The following is a 22,976-nucleotide window of genomic DNA, read 5'->3' as shown; positions in this document are numbered from 1 at the left end:
TATCGGCCATTATACATTTCTCGTAGATGATTTACTAATAAGAATACGAATAAACGAATGCTTGGGCTTCGAAGACGTATTGGTCATAGTAGTCAGAGATAAAGAATGAACTATGTTTTAGACAGAATACAGGATCCACTAAATCTAAGTGACAAGTGGTGCAAGGATGATGGCTTATTAATAAACCCGCTTACAACAAGAAAGAAAAGAGCCCTGGAAGGACTAAAGGAACCAAAGCTAAATGAAACGTAAAGAATGATCTGCGGGAGCCACTTATCAACAAGGCCATAATCAAGGCAAAAACTGCTCTAGGCAGATGCAGAAGAATATGTGGCAAAAATTGGGGTTTGCGCCCAAAAATAAAGCTATAGCTCTACAAAATGATAATAAGACCGATATTTTCATATGGCTCAATTGCCTGGGAAAGGAAGATTACACAAAACACAACAACCAGGAAATTATAGGAGGTTTAATTATTTTCGAATTTGCTGCTATGCGGATCAGAATTTCTTCGTTAACTTTAGGGCATCATTCCGATTGGGACAAAAATTACCTGATTTTATCAATCTGTCGTAAAGGTTATTAAATTTAAGATTAATGATAATTAATGAAGGATGCAGTGAAAAAATTTAAACCCAAATCACACCAAAATGGTGACTTTGAGCGACTTCAGTATAATTGAAGTTCTTCTAGGTCGAATACCTTTTCTAATGTAAAAAGAATTCAGTACCTGAAAAATACGGAGGCATAAAATAGTTGTGATGTGATACCTATATTCTTCATTAAAAATAACAAAAAATCGATTATTCACCCTGACACAAGCCGAAATACTAAATGTTGAGGAATTTATTCAAGATATCATAAAAAAACAAAAATAAATGTTATACTTTACCACCCGAAATCTTAGTTAGCATCTTAGAACATTGAAAGGCTAGAATTAGTAAACAACAATTTTGTTTGAGTTCAACATGTGCACAGGGACAAGAGGGATGTTTTGTTTACAAACATATTCATCGATTCTCTGTAGTCAAGTTTACACGCATTTTGAAAAGAGGAAATTTTCAACTATATCAACACGATATAAAAACATTACATAATGGGGAAGGCTTTATCTCCAAGAAAAATGCATGTAGGTCACTTAGGTAAATGTATTATGCATTTTGGCTGTGTAAACAGCCATCATCAGATACAGAACATTACAAAAAACATATACGTTCACCAAATAAAACAAAAATTACTCGTTATCGGGAATAAAAACAACAATCAAATTATTGTTTTTATTTTTATATTTTCTTCAATCATTTTTTAATTTTTAGTAAAAGAAGAGATAAAAGCAACAGATTTTTTAATCATCGCTACATCTCTGTAGCCAAAATCCTTTCATTGTGTACCTAATAATGTAATAATTATTAAAAATGATCCATAATAAAGTTTTCTTTTTACCCTTCTATAACGATCCATATTATATTTTTCTTAAAAAGTACCAACAAAAATTCTTTATAAATATTTAAAATAAGAAGAAATATACCTATTTAATATATAAAAAAGACAACAAACAAAAAAGGTAGACAAAATGTCATGTCATACTTGTGAAAGCCCGATATCGTATAAAAAGCTAAATATATATATATATATATAAAATCTTAATATATATAAAAGTTCATCCGATGATCCGATGACGGAAGATTTATTAAAATGTTCGTATGTCGTGAAAGTTGTCTAACCAATCATAATGTCCTTTAGGAGAATATGATTTTTCCACGTGTCATAGCTGACACCCTGTGAACCGATATGAACCACAATGAATAATGATTATTTTTATTCCTCGACATTTTGTCTGGATCAAAGATAATTTTGTCAATTTGCAAAGATTTAACAATCAATTAACTGATAAATATCGCATTATACAAGCTGATCAAAAAAGCGAATTTTAAATAAACTATATTCGGAGTGTTAATAGAGAGCAATGAGAGTCTTGATCCAAAAAGTGCGGGGACAGTTGTCCAACTATTTTTGTGAAGTAAGATGAGTGGCCTTAACCCTTAACTATACTGTTCAGTCACTGTGCTTCATATGGAATATCTCATTTAAAATTATGAAAGAAATATTATCGACCTAGAATACAGGTATTACATACCTAGAATTATATGATTACGGTGATATAACATAACAGTGTCTGTGAGTGGTAATCTACCTAAAAGAATTCTTGAGTTGTATCTAATTGAATGCTTACAATGAATGCTATGAGGACCCTCCCAGAAATAGAATATTTTCATTGAAGATATCCTCTTGAGTTTGTCCCAAGATGTCTGTCAAGTGCTATGTAGAGAGGAACACAATTGTTTAATTGAGTCACTGGAGAGTACTAATGGTGTGTATTTATGAATCTGTTATCTTTGTCGAAGGAGCACAGTTATTATAGCTCTGAATCAATTAACTAAATATATAAAACAAACTTGTATAATACAAAATATGGTTATTTATTAGATCCAAAGATAGGAAAATCGAACAGTTGTTCAGTAGGGCAGGTATAAACTACGGATTGTCCTTGGTGTCTTTATGTATACGTAATTTAACCCGATTTGTACTCACTTTTGCTTAATAGCAGGAACTTTACTAAAAATACTGGTACTTAGTATTACTTGGTACTAGAGACATTTATATTCATAAAGGTAGGTTTTAACTATTGGTTCAGAGTATAAGGGCATTTACGGACCTCACTAGGTTACTAAGAGTGTAAAGATATAGTCCCGTTTTTGCGTTATTAGGGATTTTGGACTTAAACTTGGTGACGGAATGTGGAGAAAAAGAAAGAGAGAAACCCGTTTTGGTTATTAGGGGTAATAGGAAAAACTCTGTGAGCAACTTCTTACTGCAACTGAGACTACGACTCGCACGTCGACTTACATACTATCTCCGATAATGACTTAACTCCACCGTGTATTGCAACTCTTGGACCAGTAATTGGTCATCAAGAATCTGGAAAGAGACCTTTACTGGGGTTTAAAGAGTAAATGGAATAGGGGTAATGTGTGAGCTTCTCTCTTCGACCGGACTACGACTCCCGAGTTGACTAACACACTACATCTTGACTGTAACAGAAACTGATATAGACTGTGACAACTAAACTTTGACAGTTCAACTTTTTACCTAGCATTGTTTTATTTCGTGGGTACAAAAGTGCTCATTAATTGCATATTTCATCAAAAAGGGATGTGAAAAAGGGCCAAAGATCTAAGAACCTGACAGTCTCGTGGGATTTTATGGGTTATACTTATGATATTAATGTTTAAGACTTTTGAAAATTATTGTTTTATGACTTGTGGGAACCTTATAGGGATCAATGCTGTCCTTAACATTTGATGACGGAAAAGAGTGTCGTTGGGTTATTTCAACATTATGTATTACTATGTAGACGACATTACGTGCACTATGCAAACATTTTTACGTGGATGTCATAATATTCAGTATGGTTATAAAAGTAAGAAACGCGTCTTCGTACAAAGTTGTAGTCAAGTCAAATATCCTTTATTCTTAAAAATAAGTGTATGAACAAAGCTTTACTTAATAAAAATAAAAATTTAAGAACTTCGATATCGATACAACAAGAGACTAAGAATAACAATATAGCCAAACTAAAAAAAAAAAAAATTAAAAAAAAAACAACTAATTAGTATCTTCATAAGATTATTTATATTGAGTAAAAATAAAAAAAAGGTGCTAAAACTAAGCCCTGATAGACAAACACTCTAATTTACAGACTGCTTGTCTAGTATTTTAATCCACAATCGACATTTTAAGAAAATCCACCCAAGATAAGGCAACATTTTTGATGCCATAGCAATACAATTTTGTAATAGAATTTCATGACTGACACTATCATAAGCTTTTGAGAGATTACAAAATACTAGAACCGATGACTTTCATTGATCAGATATAGAAAGAATTGATAAGAAAATATAATTTCTGGACAAAATTATATTATTCACTGTGTTACCATACAACTAATGATAGTTACTTTTTCTTAAAGACCAAATTGACTTGGGTTTGTTGTTGTGTTATTCGCTATCATGAAAGATAGCTTTTGATACCGTTTTATATTATATTACTCTAGAGTTTATTTAACTTTATTTAAAAAGTGTGCAATAAAATAATTATAATTTAGACACAGTATGTTAGGGTTGAACAAAATTAAAATGAAAAAAATTAAATGTAGTTCAAATCCCATAAAGCACTATCATTGGACAACTTTTTTTTCATTAACAATCGGTGACTTTTAAATTAAATTATTAGCAAACGCCATTAAGTAAGTTGAACTCGTCTGCAGACGATACTGTCACCTGAAGTGTTTTAATCTAACAACTGTTCCAAAATTTGCAAGAGTATATCAATGCTTGGGATAAGGATAAAAATACATGTACAGGGTGTCCCATTTTGGGTACTTTTGCGGAATATCTTCGTTATTTTTAGAGATAGAGAGTTACGGTTTTCGCGACACTGTGCTACTTTTTCGTAAAACTAAAGATGCTGTTAACAAAATTTTCATAGCCCTTTAATTAAGATACAGGGCATTTTTGAAATTTTTGCATTTTGGGAGCCCCGTCGAATCTCCGTTGTTTTTACAGTTTTTGTAAAAGTAAAAACTCATTCTTATAGATTTTTTTCAATAGAATCTAGTGGTAGATATTTTTTTTTTTGATTAATAGTTTTTCAGTTATAACCCAAACTTATGTTTTTTTAATGGAGATATCCCGCAAAAGTACCCAAAATGGGACATCCTGTACATACATATACATACAAATTAATGTTTTGTTATAAATGAGAAATTAAAGATCAAAAAGTGGGTCTTGCAAACAATCAAGCGAACTAGTCATTTACTCCTTTTACCTTTAAATAATTATTAATCAACAAGCGTGTGAAATATTACCCAACAAACTTAAAAATTCAGTACAAAGCTCATCGTTCTTATGAATAACAAATAAAAAAATCAAAGATGGTTTCATTGCATTTCACTCGACGCCCATTTCAGACCATCCGTATACAAAAGAAAGTTGGCTATTAGGTAACAGGGTTTCAACCATTTATGTCTTAACTACCATCACGTTATTTTGATATATAGGAAATACACAGCAGTGTTTATGTTTTGATTTAATAAGCTTATGGGTTATGTAAGGTAATTTTTTTTTTAATTTGGACTCCAAAATAATTGAAACATTCGTGTATGATAGAGCTCACGAATTTAAATTTTGCTGATGCTAGGGTACGGGGATCGAGTGCGCATGCAAAAAGAAGTAAGTGAACTGTTTAATGCCAAATACCCAAACCGTCCTATTTCTCAGTCAACAGTTAGTAGAATAGAGTACAAATTCATAACTTCAGGTCATGTTTGGGATTTGCCAAGATCAGGTCGTCCAAACATTTCTGAAAAAACAAAATTAAACGTTCTGCTCTCCGTCGAAACAAATCTATACAATGCAACTTCACAAATTTCAGCTGATAATAATATAGCCGTAACGTCAGTAAGACGCTTCTTAAAAGCAAATGAATACCACCCTTATAAAATTAGACTAATACACGAATTAAATGAGGATGATCCTGATCGAAGTAACCAATTTTTCTAGCAAATGATGAACATGTTTGTGTTACGAGTTTTGTTTTCGGATGAAGCAAATTTTATTTAAACGGGGTCGTAAATCGGCAAAATTGTCGGTACTGGTCAGTGTCAAATCCACACTGGGCCACTGAGGCTTATACACAGTACCCAGTACCGTAAATCTATTAATGTTTGGGCTGGTAACGTGGAAAATAAAGTAATAGGGCCATACTTTTTTGAAGAAAACTTAACAGAACAACGCTATTTGAATTTTCTTCAAGAATATCTTATTCCTGCTTTGGCTGTCCTATATCCAGACGAACAAGACCCTGCTGTCCCGACAGATAATTTGTGATTTCAGCAAGACGGCGCATCGCCACATTTCTTTCGAGATGTCCGTAATTACTTGGATACAGTGTTCCCAGGAAGATGGATAGGACGAAGAGGGCCAATAGAGTGGCCAGCCAGGTCACCACACCTAAATCCCTGCAACTATTTTCTATGGGGGTACCTGAAAAGTAAAGTTTATATTGAGAAGCCAAACAACGTAGAAGGTTTAAAAAATAGAATTAGATATGAAATTAGATGTATATCACCCGAAATAATTGATAGTGTTTTACATGAGTTTGTAAACCGTCTTGCTTTCTGCCAAGAAGTAAATGGGGATCAGTTTGAACACTTGATACATTAATAAGAGTTTTCACAGTTTATAACATTTTATCCTCCATTTTATCTTAATTTGTAAATAAACGTACTTACTTGCTTTCTTGTTGGTTAAATGTAAATATTTCTGAAACAGTTGAGTTTTGAGATAAGGTGTGTTATACGAAACTTGCTTGGAATTTCGCCTATATTTTATAAATGCAATAAAAAATATAGCATTCCATTTAAAAAAATGACCGATGACGTCATATGTTTTTTTTCTTCCACCCGGTATACAAAAATTTATGTGAAATAATGACGGGTCCGAGCGTTTTCTCAAAAAATCATGTCTCTAATTTTTATCGAATTTATGCAGAACTTTAGGCGGTTACTGTATGTACTGCTTATATATATTATACTTCTTATTGATAATATTCAACACCACTTGTGTGTAAAATTTTGTAATGTAAATTTTTTTGTAACATTATATGGAATATATGCAAGTTTATCAATCTATATATCTATACTTGATTTACTTATTATTTACATCAACACACTTATGGTTAATTTCTGGTTTAATATAGGTATTAACTCATCTAATAAACACGGATAAAAAAACTTTTGCCAATTTATAATTTAAAATTGCAAAAATATATGTGTAAGTAATATTGAATGCATCAGGAGCACTTTCTCTAACCAGGGGTTTAATTTGCCGTATAATAAAGAAACAGACACAGGAGTAAGTATTACGGCTAGATAATAAAATCGTCGTAATAAATGACTTGTTTCCTTGATCGTTCCGATATCTGAGTTGATTCGCACAGTTGGCTTCGTACAAGTGGCACCCACCAGATCATTATTTCGAAAAGATTATCGCTTAGTGCAATTTTCGGACTGTTGTGATGAAGTTCCTCGATTTTTGTTTGTAAAATCATAGGATGCGCGATTATATTTTTAATTAGTTTGTCAAGGTAAATCTTTACATTTTAATATTTTGTTTAATTTTTAATAATAAGATTCTCTAAGGGGTATTCTTGTACGTTATCTTGATGACAAGTTTGTATGATTTTTTCGTAGACCATATATGATCTATGAGTATGTATATTACCGGTTGAACTAAACCTATACTGACTACAAAATGACGGACAAGAATACTGAATACCTCTGTATATAAAAAAAATAGCAGGTCGATGTTAAATAAGAATAATTTGATTTGTTAAACTTAGACTTCTGAACATGTGAAGTTGTAACTTTTAACATTCTAGTTTTAATTCTACCTTTTTGTTTTGTGTCATGTTCATGCGATATACAGAGATGTTGAGAAGAACATCTTTAAACTGGATCAGTATAGTGTATAATTTCCGTATATATATCGTATGGGAATCTTCATAAATCTTCTCAGTAGTGGTTCTCTCAAAGGTAGTTTTTAGAAACCAACAAGTTCCTCCCTAAAAACTTATTCCATAGTATATCTAAGAGCCCACTAAAGCATAAAAAAATATTTAAGCTGTTTAAGTCTATTTTTAATAGCATTAATAGATGCTTAACTATTTAAAAAAATATATATATTATTTTTTTAAAACAATATTATTAATATGGATATCTCCTTTCAAGTGTTTATTAATTTCGACACCAAGATATATTATATATCTAACCCCTTCTATTGAAAAATCATTCATATTAAAAATGTTCATATACCCAAGACCATTTATATATACAGGGTAGCTGACCGAAAAGATCGCACCCCTATTTGTGACCCTTCTGGTATATTTATGGAAAAAACACTCGGACAAGTCAATTCTGATTTCTAGGAAGACATGTTTTCATCTAGAGCCGCACAATACTAAGTGATCCAAAAATTGCGTTACACTTTAGATTTTTAAATAGAAACCGAATTTTTTAAATTCTCCATGAAGTTTTTAGTAACTTTTATATAATAATTTTTGTATTTATTTTCAATCGTTGTAGAGCTATTTGATTTTAAAATAAAATTCTAGAAATATGATAAAAAGGGTAGTACTCATAAAAATATATTATAAAACTTATAAAAGTACCCATTTGTTACTATGGGTACTTTTATATGGCTTTACTTTCAAATTAAACAACTCTTTAAATATTAAAAAAACGAAAATCATTTTTTGCATTTAAACATTAATTTGCTATAAAGAGGTTTTAATTTACCTCCATGCAATAATAAAGATTTAGTCCGAATTTAATCCTCACATTTTCTTCAAGCAAGTCTTGAGTTATTTGTCTATATTCAGCTGTGATACACTCCCAAAGATCTTGAAAAAAATCTGGTTTTTTAGTACGAAGCTGAAATGGCTTCGTACTAAAAAAAATTCTTTACTTTTTAAATGCCCCAAATAAAGTAATCTAACGGACTTAACTCAAGATATCATATCATCGCTCTCAGATATCATCGCAATTATTTCGCAAAACTCCAACCTTTGTTGTCCTCGAAGAATTGTCTTAATGAAGCTCATGAAAAGTTTTATCTCATACAAATGTAACTTATTTATTCTTTGTATTTTTGAGTAAATAAATTTTGAAAAAATAGGGAGTCTACGAGTTATTTGGGTGTGCTTAAGTGCTACGTGTCCCAAAACTGCTATTTCTCCGACTTCATTTTAACGCGTCGATTTTCTCTATGTACGGAGAATAATAGACACAAATCCAATTTCTTCAATTTTTTTATCAACTGAACCACACAGGCACACAACACAACCAGGCAATAGCTCTTGCAATGCTCCCTTCTTGGTAATACAGTTTTGGTTTTTTTCACTTTTTTTTTATTATTTTTTTTTTTTAATTAAATAAATCATTGTTTAATATTTATCACAACTAGGTAAGTAACTTAAAAATTTAAAATTAAAGACAAAGTTTTTCGATGACATACAATGACACTGGTTGATGCTAAATGTTCTTGCTGGTATCCATGGTTTTTTCCAATCCATTATTATCAGTATTAAGTCAAGTTAGTCAAATTTTATTAACTCAAATATCTTTACAACGATAGGCATACACATTATTAAACAAAAATTATTAAAAAATTTATGTAAAATTCATGTTGCTTTCGTTTAAAAATTTAAAGTGTAATGGAATGTCTTATTTTTGAATCGCCCCTGTATTATACGGCTATAGATGAAGAAAATAAACGTCCACTAGAAATCAATATAGTAGTCCCTATAAATGAAAATTGACATTTCTGAGCGTTTTTTCCGAAAATATGCCAGGAGTCGCATATTTAGTGTGTTAACATATGAGAAACTTTTTCATTACTAGTTTTTAGGAAAAAAGTTATTCTTTATAAAAACTTCTGCATGGTCAAAAACCTAAAATGCAATAACCAAATATAACATTTTACTAGTCGTATACGAGATTTGTTAAAAAATTTGAATTTTGCTCAGGAAATTGCTAGAAAAAGAAGTTGTTTAAAAATGAACAAAAAGTTGTTGAACTAAAAACTACATTCAAATATGCAATTATATCCTGCTACTTAAAAAAATTTCCCTATTTACAATAACAATGCAAATGTCAGTGTAATTACGTGAAATCTAAGATGCACTGACAAACAAATGATTTGTCTATAGCAAGAAATACATGATAGTGAGGTTAAAAACATCAGTTGTAAAATTTATCAAATTTAGTATAAATACCAGCAACACTAAGCACTGAAGATTACATTGAAATTGTTTTAACTGTGAGTGACAATTATAAAACGTACCGAGAAGCTGCAGAAATTTTTTATAACTGATACCCAGAAAAAATCTTCACTATGGCATAGTAAGGAAAATATTAACCAAATTCAATTTTGGAGATGTAAGTAATACATTTACCAATCAACGCCAACAACGGGTGTCAATGATGATATGGAATTTGAAGTAATGCTCTCAACAATCGAACATCCTAAAAATATTTGCGGACAAGAGCAGCTTTCACGTCATATCCTATTCACAAAGATACGGTGTCAACATTTAAAAAAAAAACAGGTTTTACCCATACAAGCCTCAATTCATTCATATTTTTAGACTAGGATATCGTGATAGTGAATTGCTTGAATTCGCTTTGAATTCTGCTGTGACTGGAATGTTAGAAGATAACCCATTTATTGGAAGACATTCTTTTTTCGGATGAAGCAACAGTTTCGTCAAATGGAACAATCTCTTCCTAAAATTGCCGTCTGTGTTGTATTACTAATGCAAATTTTACATCAAAACTCGCGGCCAGTTTTCATTCAAAATAAATGTGTGGTGTGGACTTTACCGAAATAAAATAATTGGATCTTTTTTTTTATGAATCTTTGAATGCGAACTGTTATTTACTATTTTTATAGAGTGCATTAGAAGATTTTGTTGACAACGTTTCCCTGCTTCAATGCCAATAAATATGGTTCCAACAGAATGGAAGTAGCTCCATGTAACTCCATGCTACAGAAGGCTAGATGTAAGACAATACCTCTAAAATTGTTTTAATGGAAGAATTATACATCGGTCTTCGGAAATTTTTTGGACGCCTCGCTCTCCAAATTTGACGCCACTAGATCTTTTCTTATGGGGTTATTTAAAGCAAAAGATATATCTTCAAAAGCCATTTTACATATGGTGCTCATTTAGGAATCATTACAGAATCGGCTCAGAGTATTACTCCGGTCATGATTAGAAGAGTATTCAAAGACTTTTGTAATAGATCAATTACCTCCATTGAAAGAGAAAACAGATATATAGAGACATTAGAAAATTGAAGGAGCTAATAATGTTCGTTAAAAATATTACAACAATTAATTATTATAGTATTATTCAATTAAATCCATCTCTAGAGTGTTACAAGACAGATATTAAGTAATTCAAAGGTTACAAGTGTATAATTGTTCAATAAAAATTAAGAGATTACTTCTTATTATTAATTATTGTGTTTTGTGATAATTTGTTTATTAGTTTCGGAATGCAAAGGTTTGTAATAAATAAAAAATAGAAGAAAATATTATTCAGCAAAAACCACATACCTTGACAAACCTAACATACGACTAATAAAATTTGATATTTGATTATTGCATTTTAGGTTTTGGACCATGCAGAACTTTTTATAAAGAACGAGTTTTTTTTTCATGAAATTAATAATAAAAATTTTCCATATGTTGCCAACTTAAGTAGACATTGGCAAGAAAAGACTATTTCGAAGAAAAATCTGGTTTAAATATGCTAGTACTCCATGATGTTTTACCTTAAATGTAGTCCTCAAAGAGATGGTTAGGTAGAATCAATCATGCACCTGCAAGTTAGCCAATTTTCTGAGATGATAGCGATTGATTACTTTTTATAGGAAACTGAAAACTTATGTATTTTCTAATCCAATAGATACATGACAAATTAAGTAATGAGTATTTTTTACAAAGTATCAATTTGTGCATTGTTTCCATTAATTTTTTTTTGATTAATAAATACAGGGTGTCCGGAAAGTTAACGATAATACTGAAGGGGCTGATGGAGCATAAGCACCCAGAAAAACATAAAATGACCTTAGTAAAAAATCGATGGTTTTCGAGATATTGGCACTTTAGTGGAAGTCAACCAAAATTCTACTCTTGGATCAGATTTTCGATTGTCACGCCTTAAAAAAATATATTTTTTAGAATCTCTTTTTAGCTATGCAACACTGAATAGCCATTTTACTGATCAAAGACAAACATTAAACTAAACGGCCAAAAATTTAATAAGAAATCTATTCTAAAATAAAGTATTAATTATTTTTATTTTTTTAACTTTGAATTTGACCGCTCATACTGGACCGAAAAATTGTACGGCAACCCGGCTAATACCTTAAAAAGTTTGCTCATTTAATTTAATTTTAAAATTACCCAATATGTTTTAAAAAAAGCTTTACTGTTATTGTGATAGAGTTAAAGATAAACCTAATCTACCTTATGAAAAAAATAAAACAAATTTATAATTATGTTATGTTTAAAAAATATTTTTATTTAACCAAAAAAAAAAATTAAAAATCAAATAATATGTTCAAACTGTCTATTACCAACGCGAATGCAGGCGTGGCATCTTTTAATAAATGACCTATTGATCCATCTTGCATTCCTGGCAGCGTTAAGATCTTGGGCTACATCATTTATTCGCTGCCGTAATTCAGCAATATTATTTATTGGTCTTGCATAAACCTTTTCTTTTATGCAACCCCAGTAAAAAAAATCGAGGGGGTTTAGGTCTGGAGACCTGGGAGGCCATAAAATTGGACCAAGTCGGCCGATCCATCTGTTGGGGTATGTTTGGTTTAAATACCAACGAACTTCATGGGCATAATGTGCCGGGCATCCATCATTTTGGAACCACATGGCGACTGGCCAAAAGGACATCTTCTAAAAGAATTGGTAGATTGTTTCGACAAAAATCTAAATAAGCCTGCCAGTTCAAATTTTCTGGTAATTCGAATGGGCCAATTACACGTCCGTTCAAGATGCCGGTCCACAAGTTTGCATTAAATCGGTACTGTGACCTTTCTTCTCGAATAGAGTGGGGATTTTCCAACGCATAAGTGTGCAAATTGTGCATGTTCATAAAGCCATCCTTTTTGAATGTACTCTCATCCGACCACAGTATATTATTTTGAAAAATTCGGATCCTCTTGATTTTTTTGCAACATTCTGCGGCAAAATTGTTCGTAGTCGTAGTAGTAGTTCGTAGGTTCGTAGTCTCGAGGCAGTAGGCTTTGCACTCGTTGAACATGATAACGGTGATATTGAAATCGCCTAGTGATATCGTTTACTTTCGATTTCGGTATCCCTGTTCTTATTTCGATTTCTCGTGCCGAAGTGGTCGGATCATTTTCAATTTCTTCTAAAACTTGATCAACATAATCAATACGAGGTCTTCCCTCTCGAGCAGGAGCATGAGGCATTCTGCCTTCGGAATATGAGCGGTGAACATTAATAAATACACGATAGTCAGGATATCGGGCCAAATTCGGATATCTTTCTTGATAAAGATTAGATGCTGCTAGAGCATTTCCTCTGCATTCACCATAAATGAGATGCATGTTTGCATATTCTTGGACGGTATACGGCAAGGGCATAATAAATGATTAACCAATAAAACAAACAGCTCAAAGAACACAGTTCACAGGAAAATGAACTCAAAAACAAATCCAAAGCAAAAGGTAACAGAAACGTTAGGATACAAGCAAAAAAGTAGTTAGTTCACGGAATACTGTAAACAAACTAAATTCCAAAAATGTTTGTTGTTTATTGCTATGGTGATAAGAATTACCTTCGCTCTTGATTTTTTTAATTTTTAAGTTAAATAAAAACATTTTAAACATAACTTAAAAATTTGTTTAATTTTTTTTAATGATATCATAAGGTGAATTAGGGTTATTTTTTACTATAACACAATAATAGTAAACTGTTAAAAAAACATTTAGGTAATTTTAAAAAGTAGATTAAATGAGCAAAGTTTTTAAGGTATTAGCCAGGTTGCCGCACAATTTTTTTGGTCCAGTATGAGCGGTCAAATTGAAAGTTAAAAAAATAAAAATAAGTAATACTTTATTTTAGAATAGATTTCTTATTAAATTTTTTGGCCGTTTAGTTTAATGTTTGTCTTTGATCAGTAAAATGGCTATTCAGTGTTGCATAGCTAAAAAGAGATTCTAAAAAATATCTATTTTTAAGGCGTGACAATCGAAAATCTGTCCAAGAGTAGGATTTTGGTGACTTCCACTAAAGTGCCAATATCTCGAAAACCATCGATTTTTTACTAAGGTCATTTTATGTTTTTCTGAGTGCTTATGAGTTGCTACATCAGCCCCTTCAGTACTATCGTTGACTTTTCGGACACCCTGTATATGAATAATTATTTTTATTCTAGAATAAAATTAATAGTACACTTCTTGATATTACTCTTATGGCAATATAATATTATTTATCGTTTATGGAAGTATTTATCAAATTTTTTATTCTCTTGTATATGCGTACTAATACCTCAATTTTTCATACTAATGAGCTGATAGACGTATTTAGCCTAGAGGAATAGGCAAAAAAGCACATAATCTTTAAATTATTATTACTTATGAATTAGGTATATTCATAAGTAAAGTTGAGTAAATATACCTAACCTGACTTTTATTTTCTGGTTTCACCACAATTAGTTAACGATTTTCTATAAGTCATAGCAGGTCCGTGAAAAGAATTTTTATTTTTCTACACTACACCTTGTCTCATTTTAAAGGCGTGGGCTGATTACGATTATGATAACAACCGTGATTCCACTTTCACTAATTGAGCACTCGCTATACTGACTAGGAGTTGAACATTTTTGGTAATGTTAATATCTACTGATTTATTGTAAAATTTATTAAACGTTTTAACCGATGGAGCTTTTTTTATTCAACCAGCCCAATTAATCTCGAATCAATCAGTCAGATTTTAAATGATATCCTGTATATTCTAGTTCACGCTAAGCTTCAAAATTCCTCAAAAATGAGATTATGTATTAAAATGTTTCCAAATTTGGCACATATTATAAGAAAATGCGTTTAAAAGTCATCAAAAATTTCCTTAAAATATTAATATTTGGTGTTTTTTCTTTTTCCTTTTATTAAAAAAATTTAGAATTTTTTGCCATTTTGGAACTAATTATGAAATAAATCCCAGTATGATTTAAAAAGTAAAAACTGAAATAAGGACATTATTGAAAACTTGCAACGTTGACTAAAACAGTTCTTTTTCATCCATTGTTCCTGTAAATACAGTACAGTCTACATACGTATATTAAAAATATACATTTATTCATATATATCATATATCTACACTGCCCCCTTTAAAACAATCCCCATCAGATAGAATTTATTTATATTAAGGCTTTTTAACCCTTGAAGCACATCTAATATTGGCTTTTCGGTGTGGCTTTAAGCTTTTCTAGCAATGTAGTCTTTATCTCTTTAACGTTATGGCAAAAGGTCATTATTTTATTTTTTCGTAGTTCTTGCTGGTTTTTGAAAAAGGATCAAATCACAGAGAGCTAAATTTAGTGAATACACTGGCATCTAACATCTCCTCAGAGGAGAACTTCTCTCAGGATGATTCGACGATTATGAATTTATCGGTTATTGACGTGCTGGGGCTTCCTGATCGAGTCTATGTAACATGAGTTTGTAACACTTTTTTCTGCTAAAAGTAGACTCGAATTCCGCAGTCAACATTTAAGTATTTCGGAACAATTATTTAATTTTTCTTGTAGTATAGAGGCAACAACCCAACCCAACCCAAAAATTTTTCATCATCTTCATTTACTCGCGAGCGAGTATATTTGTCTTTCCTAGTGCACGAGCGGTTGTATCCGATCCAGTATCCGCAAATAAAACAGAACTGGCAGACCCAGTTGGCAGAAGGATACTTCCCGCTAAAGAAACACAAAAAAAGAAAGATAATGAAAATCACACAACAACTTATCTGAGGGCTTCATTTTCTAGATCTAGTCACCAGCACAATACGAGAAATATTCAAACGAACATTTCAGTTGTTCAACACCGATCAAATTATATGCAGCAATCTTTCTCAGCAGTAGGTATACAAATTTATATTGTTGGTATACAAATGCGAGAAACAAAATGTATATATATTATATTTACTAATCTTACAAACTTTTTTTTATTATTTGATTTAATCTGAAAATACATCTAACCTATAAATCTATACTATGTATGCCACAAATATAAAGATGGGTTTTGGATACGTGGAGCTGGTCCACCAAATAAAAATCGAAAATCGAATGTACGTAGCCCGCGAAATTTGAAAAGTAATTTTTTTTTTAAAAGCATACCTCTACTTAATGCTTTTTTGTAGCGAGTGACATTAATAAACGAAAACTATTACAATTTCGTTTATTTTTATTAAAGTTCTCACTTCTCTAATTTACTTAACCCAAACTATATCAAAAGTACTTAAAATTGCAACTCCTATGTATTATCCAACGAAAAATCACCATCTTCTTTTTGCTAAAGACGCCGACGCGACCTCAAGCACGTTGTTTTTTAGTACGATTGTCAAAAAGCCGCAAGGAATATAGCCGCTAGCTCGAGTAAAATTTCACCGGTGAAAGAACGCATCGAGTTCTACCTATACCTTCGTCGGCTTGCCTTTCTTCGTCTCAAAATCGTGTTAATTCCGAGTCTTAACTCGATAGTGTCGGAAGTGAGATCGGTTTCCGCGTTCTTTAGGTCTTTCGTTTATTTTTCTGTGTGATTAAAATGGCCGGAAAGACTTATTGGCATCGATGCAGATATGGATTCAAATCAATGCAAACAGGTAGGAGAAGAACCCTGACTTAATTTAATTAGAAATTAAATTAATTTCATCGTCTTTGGAAAATAGAATAGTAAAACCTAACAATAGTTCAATATTTAATATTCGACTAATTAATATCAGCTGTAAATGTAGAGTTTCCATTAATCCAATTTAGTTTCAACTGTAATTACTTTCTGGCTTTGTCAAATTTATCAGACACTATTTAATTAACCTTGTTGTTCATCATATTATTTCCGATTATTTTGTTCTAATCTAGTACTTTTGTTAATCTTGCTACTATTTTGAAGCGTTTTAGGTTAAACTTCATTAAACTCTCATTGGGTATATTTACATTTAAAATTAATTATTTGATTTACAGACATTATTTTGGTTATGAAGAAGCCACAAATTTCTTCAGAATGAAAAAACATACATTGCCAAAAATTACTTTCTTTGAATATGATTTGGTAAAGAAATAATAGCCTCGTATTTTTAATAGGATCTAATAAAGTCCGATATTACCAAAAAGCGAAACTTTATTTTATTATCCATATACATTGTGCATGTACATTCAATATTTCAAGTATAATTATGCCATAATAGGAATTACAAGAAAAAAGGGGTGCATAGAATCGTAAAATTAAGATAGTGCTAGTCCGGACTTGGAATTCCTTCTAGCTTCATTCTTTGCAATTTTAAGGAATTTTCCTTCATAGATCTAAAATATGAATAAGGCATAACATAAATGGATATGGTTTCTCCTTTTGTAATAATTAATTAATACACCACAAATAATTACAAATATATTTTAACATTTATGTCGAATATAGTATATATACATTTTATTTTATTCCTATCTAATTCTAAGTAATTTAGAAATAACCGGTCGAATATCTATCATACTCTAATGTTCCTCGTAGGTGGTCTGTGTTATAAGGTCATTAGTGGCTATATGAGCATATCTGTAATCTAGATTATATAAAAATTACTTTATATCCGTAAAAAGATTATTCAGAATAAAAATACTACAATACGCATTTAAGGTTAAAAATTACACGCACCACAGAAAAGTGCCTCGGTGTTTTCGCTCGAAAGTGAAAGAAGTCTGCTTTCCTTATGTAATTATCAATTATTCATATCTCTGTTATTATTATAGAGAAGCCTTTGTTTCGCGGTTATTTTAATGTGGAAAGTCGGAAAATTGCTGCAATTACCGTTTAAATTTACCAAAATCAATGCCATTGTTGGTAAATTATCATTAATAGTACATTTTTAATGTATTAAAGTAATAATACTAAAAAAAAATTAAACGTCATTTCAATTAATACGGTTTCAAAAAAATATATAATTACAGCACAATGAGACATTGTTCACATAAATAATTAGGCGTTTCCTAAAGCACAAGTATGTGCCAATAAAGGATTGGTAATAAAACTAATTTTTTATTTCCTCAAATATAGCGTATTAAGCATCGTGTAACGATCAACAATAGAAAAAAAATTACAATATAGAATTCTGTATAAAACGGAGGTTAGGTTTAAGTAATTGAGCTTCTTTAATTGTCCTTATATAGGGTGTTCCAAAAATCAACGGCAAGCAGAAAACGGGCAATAGACTAGGTGCTCACAGAATTGAATTTTTTTTTTTAAATCTACCTTGAGTACTTTTATAATTATAGACATTTGTAAAAAACCGAAAAAAAAATGAAACCCTGTTGATCTTTTTAGTACTGTGGTTACAAATTTTTGAATTTCTTAACAATTTTTTTAAAGGTTTAAGTGTAGTGTAGTACGTATGTGTAGTATAGCAGATGATTTGATTACAGCCTGGTACACCCAACTTGATATATAAAAAATATTTTGCCCTCATCAGCATTTATATTCTTTTCTTTTTAATGTAAAATTAGGTTTCTTTTTATGGAATCGGAGCCTAATATAGTATTAAACTTTGTAAGAAATTATTTTATATTAAACATTAACGTCATGTATTTAATCTATATTTTATTTAAGCGCAAGCTTCTGAAAATCAATAAAAAATTGCACGCATTTGACATATAATATGTATATGAATTTTATTTATTGAACTATCTTCAATAAATAGAATCTTAAGATTCTAGAATTCTTCCGACGTCCAGATTAAGGCTGTTCTAGAGCAAGCATATCACAAGACCGCTTTTTAAACTTAACATTTTATAGCAAGAGCTAAAAGCGTACAAAATAAGCTGACAAGAACTGATCAGAAGAACTATTTATCAGATAGTTAAATTTAGGTTAAAAAGGTCACCTGAACTCACTGATTACTAGAGAACTGTACAGTCTATAAATGCGTGAGTCAACATTTACTCTCTTGATGAATAACCGACTTGTAAGTATAATTTATTTTCAATTTATATTAATAAATGATATTGGTAAGGATGTTTTTTCAAAATACTGATATTGATGAAATCGATTGACCGAATACAATAGAATATATGTACTCACGCTTTTAGACGAAGAATAAACCTACTGAAACCCCTGTGTTAATTGTTTGACAATACTTGAATATGTAATAATATACAGCGAAATAACTTCAATAGTTAAAAATCAAATAAATGACGCGCTGTGATGGTTTAAAATCACAGCTCGTGGCCCATAGCAATGAGCAATAAGAAACATGTATAGGCGACTCCGCGACTTTATTTGCGTTAAATAAAGATACGTTACGGCACTTTTTTACTCCCATTTACTTTTCAAACGCGTTAAAAACATGTATTTCTTAAGTTATTTAAATTTTTTAACTTTTCATAATTCTTGTAATAAATCTGATCCCTTAATTTGCTTGCAATCGACGAACAAACATTTTCACACCGCATCAGATTTTTAGGGAAGTAAAATTGTTTTTATTTTTTTAAGCGAAAACCATGCGTCGGTCGAAAAAAAATCAAGAGATCAAATTTGCTGAAAAGTGATTGACGATTTTAAAAATCATTTTTCTTTTAAGAAAAACCAGTAGCGTAGAATTTTTTTCACTAAAAATATTCAATAGAAGATCTGTAGGGACGCCACTAACAGAGAAATTTTTCAACACATCAAAAAATGCGTTTTGATGCATAGAATACATGTACCAAATTTCATAAAAATGTCTACAATATTGTTAAAGTGATTATTAAAAAACTGATTTTTTTTAAAATTTAACATTACGTATCATAAAAGTTAGGACGTTTAGGACATATGTTCATAGGAACTTTTTTGCTTAAAATGGGTCCAGGAATCACCCCATTAAATATAAGCACATCTTTAAGGAACACCCTGTATATAGCAAAGTTCATTGACCAAGATTAGATATTAAAGAAAAAATTATAAAAGATACTGTGAAATAAATAACTAAGTAACAATAATGTTAAAAAACAAATAAAAAATATTATATAACGAAAAAATAGCACGTTAAACATATACTCGTCACATTAATAAAAATAAATATAACAACATAAATAGCTATTAAAACTTACACAAATCGTTACATACTGCTCACACATCAATTTAATTATCAAACATGAAAATCATTATCCCGGAAAAACTCCTCGACAGAAAAAATGCCTTCTTTAGTAAAAATTCTTTGAAAGCATTCCGAAATTTACTTAAATTAACAACTCGTAAATTATCAGAAAAGTCAAATAGAACAACAACACCTATTCAGGGTGATATTAATATATTTCTCACTAAATACGTGTTGTGCTATTTGACTTACCTGATAGTCAATTACAGCGTACAACTGACGAAATAGCACGTACATTTCTTACAGCCTTGTTTATATGGTTTTAAGTGTGATACCACGAAAAATAAATGCACCATAAATTGATTTACAGCGAGGGATGGAAAAAATGGTATCTGTCTAGTCATAAATGATGGATTGGCAAACTTGGCATGGTATTTCCAAAACTAATAATGAGGGCAGCAAGTAAACTATTCTCCACAAAAAAAATAATGGGTTTTGAAATAGGCATTACACAAATATGTGATTGTTATCTTTTGAAAAATAAATGCCGACTTTAATAAGTAATTAGCCCAAGAACCCCAAAATGGGTGGATCTTAAATATAACACAAAAAGAGAGAAATACACACTAGGAACAACATCCCTTCCCAATTCCTGATAAGTAGCCCTGATACGAAAAATATTTTATTTTTGAATACGCTCAAATACTTCAACTTTAACTTATAAAGAATGATCAATCCCAGAAAATTAGAATAGCATATTGCTATAGCGCTATCACCAACACTCAAATCCAAAGCACCGAAGAAAAACTAATAATATTGGATTTTGATATATTTAGGAACAGCTTATTAGAGTCACTCAAAAATGAGCTGTCTAGGGTCGGCATTATACCACAGGACCATCATATCATCAGAAAATAACCTGAACCGTCCTCTTATGTTAAAATTATTTAATCATTTATGTTAAGGATGAACAGAAATGGTCCAAAAACTGACCTCTATGGTGACGTTTCAAAGAGTATACGCCAATAAGATGTACAGTTTACAGTTATCTGTACTATTAAGTGTAGTATCTCTTAAAAGTCACTTACACAATCAAAAGCCTTAGGTAAGTCACAGAACATTGCCACAGTCGCTTCCGTCCCATTGATGAAGTTTGTTGGAGAAGTTTTGACAGCAAGTTGTATATAGCACCAGAGGCACTTTTACCAGATAACCATATTCAATATCACATTTTATTCCCTCCTAAAAAGATATTTTAAAAGTCGATCTTTAACTAGTCTCTCCACTAACTTAGATAATGTTAATAAATTTGACATCGATTGGTAGTTTGACAGACTAGAGTGATTAACCGCTTTATACAGAGCAATTAGTTTTGCCAACTTTAAGCAAGGAGGAAATTGGCATAATTCAAATGAGTTGGCAAATAGCATCAACTGCATTTCCTAAGGTAGTTTTTGTAGTAAAAACAACAAAATTCGATCATATTTACTTGCCTCCCTCTTCTTCATTGACTTTATAGTACTAACAATGTATTGAAGGTCTGCAGTGCTTACAGAAAAATAAAATTTATAATTTTCGAAAAATACGTACAACATGGAAATACTAAATTTTAAGTTTTAGACAAAATCGTTAATTTTACTTTAAAATTATCTTTAAATAACCCATTTCCAAAATAAAAATATACATTATTCTTCAGATAAAACAGATAAACCTAAAAAATGTGCCAAGATTGAAATATTTATTTAGATAATTGATATGACGAATAATAAATTCTTAATTTTAAGTAAAAAAATAAAATAAAGAAAAAAACAAAAGTCAAAATTCAAAGACATTGAAATCTCTTATAATCTTATATCCTTAATAGGTTTCCAAAGAATAAAAGAACACAGCGTATCAACTGAACTAAGTGAGTTAACGAAAGAAGACTGAAATTCAAAGTCAATCAAAACTGTGCACATTTTGAGGCAACTGCTGCTTAACTATCAAGTTTATCAATGCATCACATGCATTTACAATACAATGTATGTTTTGAGAGTTCCATGAATAGTTTTATGAAGAAATCTTGAGATAGGAAATTAATTATAGCTTAAGGATAGCTAGAATATAATAAAAGAACGAAATGCCTAATAAGAATGCCTTGGAAAATATTAGGTCTCCCAAATCTTGCATGAACACAGTGAGAAAACTTAAATAACTGAAAGAATGCCTCCTAAAAACGTACCTCCTAAGGTTCATGCAGCATGTAAAAATGAAAAAACTTCCTCTAGAAATTCACCGTCAAATTTCATTTCGAAATCAGCAAATGTAAATATATTTATCAAACAATATTAAAATGAGAATAGTGTATTCAGAAAACCTGATAGTAAAACAATTCAATTTCTTTTGTCAACATTATTTGATTGGAATCGAATAACGCTTCATTCTCAAGTCAATGGGGTACACAAAAGTAAGGAAGACCATTTGGAGAGTGATTAGATTGGGGAGTTGGAAGTATATTCCTTTGCTACCGAAACCTCTAAACCCTAAAATTTATTTGTAATATCTCCAAACTCTAGTTTAGAGAACCCCGCTGGTAGATTATAAGGTCTGTAGGGAAATTTGGGGTTCTAGGTTTTTGACATCTTTTTAGCCTATCTTTCATGTTTGAGGTTATTTTAAGTCTTCCTGCAATGCCACAAAATGAATCAGGACCTATTAGCTTGAATTTGAGCATTCTTTGCAATAATCAACGAGCTAATGAGCTAAATATAAAAGGATTTTGTGGAAGTTGTTTTCTCTTCATTGCCGTTTGGTTACCTGAATATGGAGAGTGAGTGAAATGTTATGAAGAGTCAGATAAAAGGTTTCTGAGAAAAGTAATTTTAAGAACGCACCTAATCGAAGGACTAAATTCCTCTAATGAATTGGAATTTGAAATTGGAAGAAATGGATAAATTTATACGTATTGGAGAACCATTAAACAAAAATAATTTAAGA

General features: G+C 30.9%; 2 protein-coding genes across 7 annotated transcripts in view; one reads left to right on the top strand and one right to left on the bottom strand.

Moving 5' to 3' along the window:
- Positions 1–22,976, bottom strand: part of LOC126740428 (flotillin-2) — a 512,088-nt gene that overhangs the window by 249,239 nt on the left and 239,873 nt on the right. The window lies entirely within an intron of this gene.
- Positions 7,045–22,976, top strand: part of LOC126740423 (glucose dehydrogenase [FAD, quinone]-like) — a 34,736-nt gene continuing 18,804 nt past the window's right edge. For 5 of the 6 annotated variants that reach the window (XM_050446445.1, XM_050446442.1, XM_050446440.1 and 2 more), the window contains exon 1: positions 16,352–16,547. The gene's annotated coding sequence lies outside the window, so the exon portion shown is untranslated. Of the gene's footprint in view, positions 7,207–16,351; positions 16,548–22,976 lie in introns of those variants that run through there. The other variant, XM_050446444.1, reaches the window with a different exon arrangement.

Source organism: Anthonomus grandis, chromosome 9 (genome assembly GCF_022605725.1).
Source record: "Anthonomus grandis grandis chromosome 9, icAntGran1.3, whole genome shotgun sequence".
Lineage (NCBI taxonomy): Eukaryota > Metazoa > Arthropoda > Insecta > Coleoptera > Curculionidae > Anthonomus > Anthonomus grandis.
The sequence above is the reverse complement of the archived record's forward strand: the minus strand, read 5'-3'. Positions and strand labels throughout refer to the sequence as shown.